The sequence below is a fragment of the Sceloporus undulatus genome, chromosome 6 (assembly GCF_019175285.1).
Source record: "Sceloporus undulatus isolate JIND9_A2432 ecotype Alabama chromosome 6, SceUnd_v1.1, whole genome shotgun sequence".
NCBI classification, from domain to species: Eukaryota; Metazoa; Chordata; class Lepidosauria; order Squamata; family Phrynosomatidae; genus Sceloporus; species Sceloporus undulatus.
Genome location: NC_056527.1, coordinates 81,490,656 through 81,503,708, shown reverse-complemented (window position 1 = coordinate 81,503,708; position 13,053 = coordinate 81,490,656). Strand labels below are relative to the sequence as shown.

Here is a 13,053-nt window from a genome sequence, read left to right as displayed (position 1 = left end):
TTCTCTCTCCTGTTCCATAGATTTGTTATCTTGAAACTGGACTCAAACTGGGTAGCCCCTCAAAGAGAGAACACCACCAAACAGAGAATTATCCTCAGGTAGACCTTTAAATAGAGGACTGCTTTCCATAGAGTACATGTTCACTCTACTTTCTTTTTTCTTTTTTAGAAAATATTCTTTATTAATTAAAAACAACAATGAAAAAAGTATTTTACATAATCTAGATTGCAGAAAAACCTGTTAACCCCCTACCACCCATTCCCCTACAAAATCCATTTTCTTAGATATATTATAAACACAGCAATTATTAATTATTCCTCATTTCTTTCTCTGATTTATCAACCTCATCTCCCATCTTATATGATATTTTAGCTTTCCATAAAAAAGTATGTAATATTACTAGTGTATTTTTTTTACCTCTTACCTTTTATACGAATCAAATAACATCTTTTATTATTTACTTCAATTACAAATTGCAAGCTAAACTGGAAGTGGCAAATCTATTTCATACAATCCATATCCGACCATCTTTTTTTTCCAGTATTTAATCAGCAGTTCCCATATGTGTTCCTCTCTCCTTTCTTCCTTCATGTAAGTTGTTAGATTGTCCATTTCAATGATATCTAAAGCCTTAATTAACCAGGCCTCAATATCAGGTGCATGATCTCCTTCCTTCCAATATCTGGCAATCATCATCCTTGCCGTAGTTATTAAATATAATATTTGCTTCAAATGTCTTCTCCCAATTAGGTCATCTTATCATATTTAACAAGCATACTTCAGGTTCTAATTTAATTTTAATTTGATATATTTCTTGAATTATTCTATGCACTTCCTTCCAATAATTTTTTATTATAAGACAAGTCCACCACATGTGGTAAAATGTTCCAGGTTGCTTTTGCCATCTCCAATATAAGCCCTCTGTATTCTTATAAATTTTAGCTGGTCTAGACCTTCAAATAGAGGATTGCTTTCCTTAGAGTACATGTCCATTCTAATTTCTAGTATGCTGAGATATTGAGGTTTCTGGTCTGTAAATATGCTCAGATTATTATTTGTGGTATTTGGTTTGTTAAAAAATATTTTATTGTAAATCCTAACTACAGGACAGAAGGGGAAACAAACACACACACATATACACACACATGTGTATATGCATACACATGTATTTTAAGCACATTAATGGTTGGTTTGCACTGGTAGTTTATTTCCCACTTCATATATAGTATACAATATACACTCAGTAAACAGTAGTTGGTTATTAAGTTATTTCTGGAAAATGTAGCTCTGCTGAAAAAGGATGCAAGCTGCCTGAACAGGGAGAGTAACCACAACTGACCTGAATAGGAATAACAAAACAGGGTAAGCAGCATTCTCCAGACACCCTATTCAATGAATGTGAGAATGGTAGAACTAGCTGCTTTTCTTCTGAGTGTTAGCGTAAAGATAACAAAGAGCAGCCACAAAGCACACATGTGCATGAATGCACACAGCAATTAAGTGACAATGAAAACGTTATAGAAGCTAAGTGTGTTAGTGTTGAAGTTAACATGATAGAAATTGTCCCTGTTTTAAAAGTAAAGGTCGAGATGGAAACAGAAAAGTATATTACAACAACTGCAGAAAGAAGAAAACTCAACAAATACTGCTTTGTTTCAGTCAACGACACGTGGGAGCAGAAAGAGCTGGAGGAGGTTGGAAGAAACAAGGAGTGAACAGGAAGTGCAAACAAGGCACGAAAGTAGAGAAGGGGGGGGGGTTTAAGAAAAACAAGAGCAGACACCTGGAGGCAAAAGACATATGGGCATTCACCCACCACAAGTGGGGCCTTAGAATAGCAACCACCCCCTCCTTTTCCAAGCCTGCTAATTATCTTAGTTCCTGGAGCAAAACTGGACAAGATCCTTCAGCTGGTTGTGAAAGGGAAACACAGTTCCAGGTGAGTCATCAATGCAGCTGTATGTGAATACTCTTTATTTGCAAAAAGTCAATGCCAGTCTGGATGTTTTCAGAGGGCTACCAAAAAAGGTGCGTCCTGATCCTCTGCACGTTTCAGTGCTGATGCGTCGTTTTGTAATGCTGCGTTCGTGTTTTTATAAGTTTTTTCAAGACACCACCCTTCAATAATAATAATAAAAAAAAGTCAAGGGCGGTTTATGTAAAAAGAAAATACAAAATACAATTAGAACACAAATAAAACATATCCAAACAGTCATAAAAACACAAGGCAAGAAGATAGCAAGATCTTAAAAGACACATAAGAACAGTCAGATAAACTGACAGTATGTCTAGTAGATGTAGGGGGAAAAGAGATGTGTAATTTGGTACAGAAAGGATAGCATTGTAGATACCAGGTAACCCTGTCAGCGAAATGAATACCCTAATAGGGTGCCATCACTGGCACTGTCATTGGGAAGCCATTGCCTCACCTCAGGTGAAAGAGTAAGAATGGGCAAGCATGTTTGGAAACAGGTGCTCCTTTAAGCAACCTGCTCCTAAGCTATAAAAGGGTTTAAAGGTCATGATCAGCATCTTGACCTGGGCCCAGCAATGGAACTACTGTAACTGATGTAATCTATCTGTCTACTTTCTGAATGGTCCTCAGTCAACCCCCATGTAAAGTGCATTACAGTAGTTTAATCTGGATGTTACCAGTTTTTGGATCACTGAAGCCAGGCTACTCTATCCAGCAAGGGTTGCAGGTTGCCACATCCATCTAAGCTGGTAAAAACACTCCATTGCCATGGGAGGAACCTGTGCCACTCATGACCAAAATAGATTCAGAATACTTCAAGCTGAGAACCTGTTCCTTCAAGAGAGTCCAACCAGACAAACCACCCTTCAATAGCCATTCTGTTTTATCTTGATTGAGATTGAATTTATTGGCCTTCATCCAGTCTTTTAGCCCAACTAGGCACAGATTTAGCATCTTCGTTGCTTCACCTGAATTTGATGAAAAAGATAAATAGTATTGGGTGTCATCCACATATTGATGGCAACTCACCCCAAACTCAAAATTTTTGATGGCCTCTCAAAAGTTTAATGCAGATTTTAATATAAAAATATATCTCTGCAGAACTCTACAGGCTGCCAGTTTGTTTTCGGGCACAATTGAAAGTGCTGGTTATGATCTATAAAGCCCTATATGGCTCAGATCTAGGCTATTTGGCAGACTGTCTCCTGTATGAACCAACCCAGGCTCTGAGATCCTCAGGAGAGGCTTTTCTTTCCCACCCACATCACAAGCACGGTTGGTGGAGATGTGAGAGAGGGCCTTCTCAGTGGCTGCTCCTGGACTGCGGAACCCCTCCTAACTAGTCCCTCCAATGAAAGTAAGAAGAGGGGAGATTAGGGAACTGATGGTGGAAGCTCCTACATGCAACCAAGAGAGAAAGAGGCAAGAGCAACAAAGAGCCCATCTATTATTCTGAAAGCCTGCTGGACCAGTAGTATTGCCAGAGGGAAGATAACTTGTACTGCACTGAAGAGTGGCCATAATGGCTATTCTTTAAAAGAAAGTAGGCCCTCCTGTGGTGGAATCAATTGGGGGGGGGCTGATTCTTGTTCCTAGGCTGCTGATCCTTAAATTCCACTGCTGTCAAATACTTAAGCAGTAACCTGCCACTATCTTTTGGAATTGGCCATCCAAGACACAAATGGAACCACTTCAGCCAATTCCCCCATCTCAATCCCACGCAGCCTCTCTGTGAGGATATCACGAGGTACTGAAGATGACTGAGAGACTGAGGATAATCAACTGGATCACAGTCTCTTGTCTTTTCCCCAACATGTATCACACGTCAAAGGAAATGAAGTGGTCTTGGTGCCAAAGGAAATGAAGTGGCCTTGGTGCCAAAACCAGGCTTGAAACTACACTGAAAAGGATCTAGAAACTCAGTTTGATCCAAGAGCAATTGAAGTTGTATAGTAACCATTCACTTGAATACCCTGCCAGCTGGTCATTTTTCAAGTCTTCCAAGTCCTCGTTAGATTCCCTTAGGGATGTCTGCACAGCTGTTTAATGCAGAACTGGAATTATCCTCTTTCTCAAAATGTTTGCTACCACATTGCTCTAAGCAACCAATACTTCCCTGCTTGATATAAGCCAAGAAAGGCAGGAATCGAATACACACAAGTTGTTTCACAAATTTGGGTCTCAACAACTGAGCCTCATTCAACAGCAGGTCAAATGGAGCATTGGGCACCTCCAAATACTGTCTGGATTCAACACTTCTGTCTACATCAGCACAGATGTGAATACTTGTATCCTCAAAATATTTTCCATACAGGACAAAGTCACAGTGTCCTCCTGACAGTTTCTAAACATTCCAAAATAGGCCAGATTACAAAGTGACCAAGCTATTCTCAGAAAAGCCCCCTTAGATAGCTCCACAAAGACACAATGAAATTGAAAAAATGGAACATTTGTACTTACCACTGAGGCCTTTTTTTCAGCAGTAGATAGAGGGTTCTGGGTTGTCTCCTCCCATCTGAGAGGCATAAATTACAACCTTTACCCATTGTGTGCAAGAGCTCCTGCCCAGTCACAGGCAACAACCTTTGGATTAGAGAGAAAATAAAAAGTGATTAAGTCAACCTGTCCACAGAAGAGTGAGGAAGGTGATAAATTGTCTGGAAACCAAAGTATATGAGGGATGATTAGGGAGCTGAGAATGTTGAATTTGGAGAAAACATACTTGACAGGTGATATCATAGCCATTTTTAAATATCAGAAGGGATGTCAGAAGAAAATGGAGAAAGGTTGTTTTCTACTGCTCCAGAGACCTGAATGAATGGATTCAAACTACAAGAAAAAGATTGCACATGACCATTAAGAAGAACTTCTTATAGATAAGAGCTATTCAGCAATGGAATAGATTGCCTGAGAGGGTAGTGAACTCTCCTTTGAGGTCTTAAAAAAAGGTTAGATGACCATACTTTTGGGAGTGTATATCATGGGCCTGGATTAGATGGCCCTTACAGCCCCCCCCCCAATTCCATTAAGCTATGTTTTGATGAAATAAGACAGTCATGAAATGAGGAGGGCAGGGAACAGGCACAGCAAGAATAACCTACAAAATTTGGGTAGCATAGGAAACCCTCCATCCGCTATTGGAAAAGGACTTTCACACTACATGCCAATATTCCATGTCCCAAAAGCAGAGGGCACTTGTTCTAGGATGTACCATAGCTGTCACTCCCGGTGGAATCTTGCTGAGCAATTATGGAACAATGTGATTCTATGATTCTGCAATTCTGCAGAACCATTTCTGCCAAAAGAAGCTTTTGTGGAAGTATATTTGTCCACTTTATGACAATGTACTGAAGATGGAAACCAAGGACCAAGTGGTGCCCCCCAATCTCTTCCAAAAAGAACAGTAGTTTTGAAGGTAGCTGAGATAGCAGCTACTGGTGGAACGGGCACTGCTGGAAAACAACTGCTTCTTTAGGTACACTGCACAAGCCTGATAATGAGCTGCTGCTACTATTTTATCAGACTGTAGCTGCCTCCCTGCCTGCTTCCTTGCCCTCAGCTCCCCAGAATATTAAGAATATTATGACTGGGCTGGGCTCTGTTCACAGGGCATTTAGGAGTGAGTGTGTCAGCTGTCTGAGTCATCTCCATATTCCACACAGTGAACAAAAGGAGTGCCAGCCTTACCAGATGGAAACTCCCCAAGAGCTCTCTGTAATCCTGGAGACTGTATAAGCCTCCTTGGGTGGATCATCCCACACTCCGCTGCTGAGAGGAATAAATGCTGTAAGTCTAAGCCTCACCAGGAAGTGATCTGCCCATCGGGTACTTCCAGATGAGACTTCTATCATGAAGTTGTCTTGCTTCATGGAATTTTTCACCATCTTCCATTTGTAACTCTCCAGCGTTTCCATAGCTGCTACTGTCTCTCTCCCCCACCCCTTTCAAGTTCAAATTTGTTAAGAAAAAAAAAAGGACAGAATATCTCCACAATGATGGGAGATTCCAGGAGCTATCCATTTGCAAGCACTAGCATGGTAAGGGAGTTAGAACAAAATCTGCACTCTTGGGTTACCATCTTCCTGCTAAGAAAGCAAAATCAAGAATGAATTGGCTATGATAATTTTTATCAAATATGTTGTTAGCCAACAAAAAGGCAGAATATGTATCTTTTAATTAATAACTATTATGACTACACAAATGACTGTAAGTTAACAAGTGAAGCCTAAGAGGTTTTGTCTGTTCACAAAAGTTGACAGAACATGATGTATATGTCCCTAACATCAAGCACCTTTTGGGTGTTTGCATATGCTGTACGAGAGAAAGTGTGCTTGCGTGTGCCTGTGTACATGCTATGCAATTCTTGTGTGCATACATGTAAGAGAGTCTATATGCAAAAGTATGCAACTGTGAATATAGTACTGTACTTCTAGTTTTCAGTTATGGCTAAATGCACACAACTTCCTACCTTGTGTTAGGCTTCCTGAATGTCACTGGAAAGAGATCCTCTGGCAAAGCCAAACAAGAGTGGGAGTGAATTTGGCATGCCTCTTATTTCCTATGTTCTAACTTCAGCGATGCTGCTTGACCCACCCTCTGTATCAAGGCAGAGTGCAAGCATGCTTAACTCCTGTTAAACCATAACTATAGAGGCTGAAGGTTTGAGATAAATTCGATGTACAATAATGAATATCTCACATTAATGCCAACTCTGCGCTCATATTTTTATCAACAATTAAGGACCACAAGGGACCCACACAGCCACCCCTTTAGAATCTAAAGAGTCATTCAAAATCATATTTAAAAACAAGACAGTTGGCCACTTTAACATTTGATTTTTAAAACATATTTGAACTCTATGCAAAATATTTCCTTCCATATTAAAGAAAACCTACTGGTTGCCACCCAGAATTGGTAGGAATTAGAATGGTGGTATTTTTAGGAATCCAAAAATAACAGGGAAAATCCAGACAAAGAGGTAGGGGCAGAGAAGAAAATATTGTTTCTCCCTAGCTCTCCTCCATATTAAAGGCAAGGAGAATATGCCCTGTTAGCCTAACTATAGTAGTAATACTGAATGTTTTTGATTATGGATTAAGCTCACAGAGCCTAAATACTCTAAAGGCACCTGATCCTGTCAGACCTTGGAAGCTAAATAGGATCAGCTCTGGTTAGTACTTGGGTGGGAGACTGTCAACACATATCAGGCACTATATTTCAAAGGCTATATTTCAGAGGAAGGAATTGGGAAAATCCACCTCTGAGTATTCCTTGCCTAAGAAAACCCTATGAAATTCATGGGGTCACCATAAGTCAAGAAGTGAGTTGAAGACACTTACACACAAAGTTCACATGTGTCTCAATTCATCTCCAATGCACTTCAGAACCATGATATCAGATGAGAAACAACTTTTTCAGCTGATACTATGGTTTATTTCCAGGGTGGTGCAGAGAGACATGATAATTGCAAAGCAGAAATACCCATAAAACTAGAGGAATAATCCTCCTAAGGAACAATTCTTCTTATCAGTCCTTTCAGGCCAAGTGTTCTGGATCAATGCTGCCAAGCCAAAGAGAGTTCACTGTGGCTTAGCCAGGGCAACTTAACAAAGGTTACTTCTCACCATTCTTTTAGCAGATACACTCCATGTAGTTATGAAAATTCCAGGCAAGGATGCGGTTTTCACAAGCGAGACCTGAAAACAGATATGATGAAGAAGATACATGAGAAGATCTTGGAACATCCCACCTCAGCCCAAACAGTTAGGTGGGGATCTCTGATTTTAAATGAAACAGCACTACTGATGGGGCAGGTGTGTGCGCGTGTGCGCGTGCACAATGTGCATGCCTCTTCTCCATATTATTTTCTGGACTAAAAAGCGCTTCCTGAAGAGGTTTCGGTTTTGTGGCCTTCCTGCCTCAAACACAGAATTTTAAAGTGGAGAGGGAAGCATTGTTTTTCATTTGCTCCCACCCCATAAAACAGAGGGACGGGGACTTTTTCCTGAAATTTTCTGTTCCCTTCACTACCATTCATAACTCTATTTGTTAATCATCTGTGTTTTTCCAGAACCTCTGTCTCTTTCCTTTCCAGAAAAATACTCTATTAAAGTGGGAAAGACAGAACAGTTGCAAAATCTGGTAAAACTAAGGTACCCATCTGCACCTTATGTCATCCTCTCCAAATCTGCTATAAGACCATTGGGCCCAATTCACGCTATAAATCCTAGTTGTTCACAACATCCCAAATGCACTCGATGCATGGGGGGGGGGGTGGGAACCCCCCCTCCACTTAAACCAGAATATTCAATACTGGGTCCCCCCCCCATGTTTTCCTGAAAGATCTGTGTCAATCCACATCTTCATGTGAATAAGCTTCCAAATCGATTTTCATTGCTCTCAGCAGTGGGGAGAGGAAAGGGCAGAACTTTTTCCTCCAGGGATGTTGCTTGGCCACACATGCCCTGGTTTTTATCTGTGAAATATTGGAAGATACGTCATAATGTAATGTGAAAGGGACGCATGTGTTTGTTTTATGTATGTATCCTGTCTGTTGTGGGCTCACAGTGACTTTAGGGTGGGCAACTTAACTCTGGAAAATAACACAGGGGTTAGGTTTAAAGCTCACTGCAGGCCCACTGTTCCAAGAGAAACCAGATCCTCCGCAAAATGCTTTATAGTGAACTCACGCAAGAAGTAAAACAAAATGTTGGAATCTCCCTAGACATTTTAAAATTAGTCTGGAAAACAGACCTACATCGAGAAAGTACATTCCATTTTAAAACCACACTCTCCCACTTTCTGTTCTGCTTTAATAACATTCACATGTGGTGCAAAGAGGGAAGCTCTAAATGCTATTTTTGGTAAACTGCCCCTGCTATCTCTCTCTCTCCTGATACACAGTTCTGCCCCTAAAAGAATATAAATTTCTCAGTTCACACAGACTTACTGACTTCATGAAGGACTTTATCACACAGGAAAAATTGGGGGTTTAAACAGCTATTATCCCGTGAAAATCGCACAGTCGCAACTAAGATTTTCACATGATGTCGCTATTAAAGTGCCATTATCCCGGAATAAACAGGCAATAAACAGCAACAAATCATTCATGGTAAATCCTGTTAATGATTTGTTGCTGTTTATTGCCTGTTGATTCCTTGGATAATGGCTATTTAATCGTGATGTGTGTGAAAATGTTAATCACAGTTGCATGATTTTCAAAGGATAATCACTATTTAAACCCTGGATTTTCCCCATGTAATAAAGTCTGAAGAGAGGTAATATTGGCAGTGAATCACACATTACAGGAAAATGCATGTAAATAGATGTAAAGAAATACTGACCTTTTCAAACACAAGAGGTCAAAGAAATAGGCACATGGGGTGAAAGACAAAATCCCATCACCCTGCGATTTTTTTAATTCAGTTGGGGAAAGAAAGGCCTACAGATAAGGGATCTATGGTACTTCCTCCATGTCTATTCAGATGTGACGACCATGATAATACAATCCTGAGGGACCTCACAGTCCCAGGGTGACAGGTGTCCTCTCTTTCCAGGACATGTCCTACATTAAAGCCTTGCATCCAGAAGGTATTCCAAATGGCCTCCATTTTGAGCATGGCAGGGGCTGCATTCTCACTGCAGAAATAATCCCATTTGACACAGCTTTAACTGCCATGGCTCAATGTTATGGAATTCTGGGATTTGTAGTTCTGTGGGGCATTTAGCCTTCTCTGTCAGAGAGCTGTGGTGCCACAACCAACTACAGTTCCCAGTTCCATAGCATGGAGCCATGGTAGTTAAAACAGTGTCAAACCGAATTATTTCTGTAGTGAGGAGTATGGATTTATACTTCTATGGAGTTCATCATACTGGAGCTAATTTTGGCATTAAAGAGAGATTAAAGTGCATTTAAAGCATCTCACAAATAAAGCGAAAATGGAGAGTAATTGAGCGAATGATTATCACACGCAATTGTGCAATTAAAGTGATATTGGAAATGCATTGTCACCGAAATCCCAAAAGTAAAAAGATGTGCATTAATTCTTCTTTGTGACTTTAATGGTGGGTTTTGTGTGATGTCGTGTGAAATGGTTTAGCGTAATTATGCGATATTTCTGGGATATTACGTGTGATAAACTCCTATGAAGATTTTGAGCTTTTATTTGGTCATGTCCTTCATTTTTTCTGAGTGCCCTCCATTTTGTGGTGCCTTGCCCTCCTTTGTGGTTAGGGCATCTGGACACCCTGTCACAGTCCAGCACCTGCAAACACTATTGTTATAACAAATAGTGCATAACAAATACTGTTGGAGGATTCTGGGAACTGTAGTCCAAAGGAATAATTTGACTGAGCTCTGTATTTATGGATGATAAAATATAAAACCCTTCTTAACCTAAGAGGGGTCATGTGGAATAGGCCAAAAATACATCTTGTCCATTTCCTGTTTCCTTAGCTATTGTCAGCAGACCACCCATTTCTGGCTCCTCCCTGAGGAGTGCCTTTGAACATGGAGGTTCCACAGAGCCATCATTATGTTTAATAGCAGTGGATAGACTTGTCCTCCAGAGCCCTAATGTTGTTTACAGCTTCTCTGGCTCACTGGGAAGAGAGTGGGAGTGACGTGCTTCTTTTCTATCATGAAAGTAATGGGCCTCACGCAGTTTTATTACAAAATTGAAAAAAGCCATGTGTTTGGCTACCCTAACCACTGCCTATTAGTGTGCCTTGTAAATCCACAACGGTGCAAAAGACACTGTAGGGATAATCCAGTTTGACATTGCTTTAACTGCCCTGGCTCAATGCTAGGGAATCCTGGGAACCGTAGTTTATTGTGGCACCAGAGCTCTCAGAGAGAAGCTTAATGCCTCGTAAAACTACAGTTCTCAGAATTGCCTAGCACTGAGCCAGGGCAGTTAAAGCAGTCTCAGACTGGATTAATTCTGCCGTGTGTTTCGGACCAAAACGTGGCTCCTGTACCACCTTTTGTGATCCGAAGACACTTTCCCTGCATGGACGTGTCGGTTTCTTAAATGATAAGCTTAGACTTTGGCCTGTGGAAATTCCTTCCACAGACTAAGGTGCCCTTTGGATTCTGGAGATTAGGGTTCGATTCCCTGCTCAGGCACAAAAACCCACTGGGTGAACATGGGCAAGTCACACTCTCTCAACCTCAGAGGCTGGCAATGGCAACCCCCCTCTGAATGCCAAGAAAATCCATGATAGGTTCACCTTAGGGACACCATAAATTGGAAGCGGTTTGAAGGCACACAACAAAGACCTTTTATAAAAGCAGGAGTTGTATGATTAATTGGTTGCAAGGGATTATTTTCTATGGGCTGTGTGTGTGTGTGTGTGTGTGTGTTCTATTTTTACAATGTTTTTAAGTACAATGTATACTTTTAAGATTAATGGTGTTTTCACAATAGCTTGTGGTTTAAGTGTTTAGCTCTCCATTGTTTTAAGCTTCTTGTAAGTCTCCTTGGGCCTCATGTCAGGAGCAAAGTGAGATATAAATTTTAAAATCGTAATAAGATTCTGCTTCTCCTACGTGTCACGCTGCCTAAAACTCTATTAATTTCTGCTGTGTGTTGGGAAGGGTAAAGGGTGTGAGGTTGCCAGGCTACAAACTGGAGAGGCCTCTTGTACCTTCAAAGGTTGTGTAGCAGGTGTTTCTTGTTACCTGGTTGTGCGACAAGCAACGCCTGCTGAAACTCCCTCTTCTCTCTCTCTCTGTACAGTATTCATAAGACTTTTGGTTAAAGCTGACCATGGAGTTGTGCTGCAGGATGTAGATATTCCTAAAGATAACATATTAATAAGACCTGTGAATAATTAAATCTGCAAATATCAAAGCTGTAAATGTGGAGGGATGAGTATACTATATTCACACTTTTGCATGTAGACTCTCTTACATGTATACACAAACTGCATTCCATGTACACAGGCACGAACAAACACACTTTCTCTTGTACAGCATACACAAATAAACAAAGGGTGCTTGTTGTTAGGGATATAAATATATATACACACATACACACACACACACACATCATGTTCTGTCGACTTTTGTGAACAGACAAAACCTCCTAGGCTTCACTTGTTAGCTTAAGTCCAAAACACACTGCAACAATAATCCAGTTTGAGACCGCTTTAACTGCCTTGGCTCAGTGCTATGGATTCCTGGGAAATGTACTTTTATTGTTTACGTGTGTGTGTGTCCATATATATGTGTGTGTGTGTGTGTATATATATATATATATTTGTGTATATATGTGTGTGTGTGCATATATGTGTGTGTATGTGTGTGTGCATGTCTGTGCATTTGTGTATATGTGTGTGCATATATGTGTGTGCATATATGTGTGTGTATTTGTGTGCATATATATGTGTATGTGTGTGTATATATATATATTTGTGTATATACATGTGTGTGTGCATATGTGTGTGTATTTGTGTATATGTGTATTTGTGTATATGTGTGTGTGTGTGTGCATATGTGTGCATGCATATATGTGTGTATTTGTATGCATATATATGTGTGTATGTGTGTATATATATATATATTTGTGTATATATATGTGTGTGTGCATATATGTGTGTGTGTATTTGTGTATATGTGTGTGTGCATATAAGTGTGTATGTGTGTGCATATGTGTGTGTGCATATATGTGTGTATTTGTATGCATATATATGTGTGTATGTGTGTGTATACAGTATATATATATATATTTGTGTATATATATGTGTGTGTGCATATATGTGTCTGTGTATTTGTGTATGTGTATGTGCATATGTGTGTGTGCATATATGTGTGTGTATTTGTGTGCATATATGTGTGTGTGTATTTGTGTGCATATATGTGTGTGTATTTGTGTATGTGTGTGTGTGCATATGTGTGTATATATATTTGTGTATGTGTGTGTACATATGTGTGTGTATTTGTGTGCATATGTGTGTGTGCGTATGTGTGTGTATTTGTGTATGTGTGTGCACATATGTGTGTGTATTTGTGTATATGTGTGTGTATATATATTTGTGTATGTGTGTGTGTGTATATATATGTGTATATATATATA

At 40.0% G+C, this 13,053-nt stretch overlaps 1 long non-coding RNA gene across 4 annotated transcripts; it reads right to left on the bottom strand.

Annotated features, from left to right (window-relative positions):
- Positions 1-258: 258 nt before the first annotated feature.
- LOC121934924 lies at positions 259-12,164 on the bottom strand. Of its 4 annotated transcripts, none has more exons than XR_006104698.1 (5): positions 11,658-12,164; positions 7,600-7,671; positions 5,663-6,060; positions 4,436-4,558; positions 259-2,943 (listed from the first exon to the last, which is right to left on the bottom strand). It is a non-coding gene; the product is annotated as an uncharacterized LOC121934924 (long non-coding RNA). The 4 variants fall into 4 exon arrangements; XR_006104699.1 differs by lacking the exon at positions 5,663-6,060 and having other exon boundaries at positions 259-2,118; positions 2,653-2,943; XR_006104697.1 differs by having other exon boundaries at positions 5,663-7,671.
- Between the last annotated feature and the right edge of the window lie 889 nt (positions 12,165-13,053).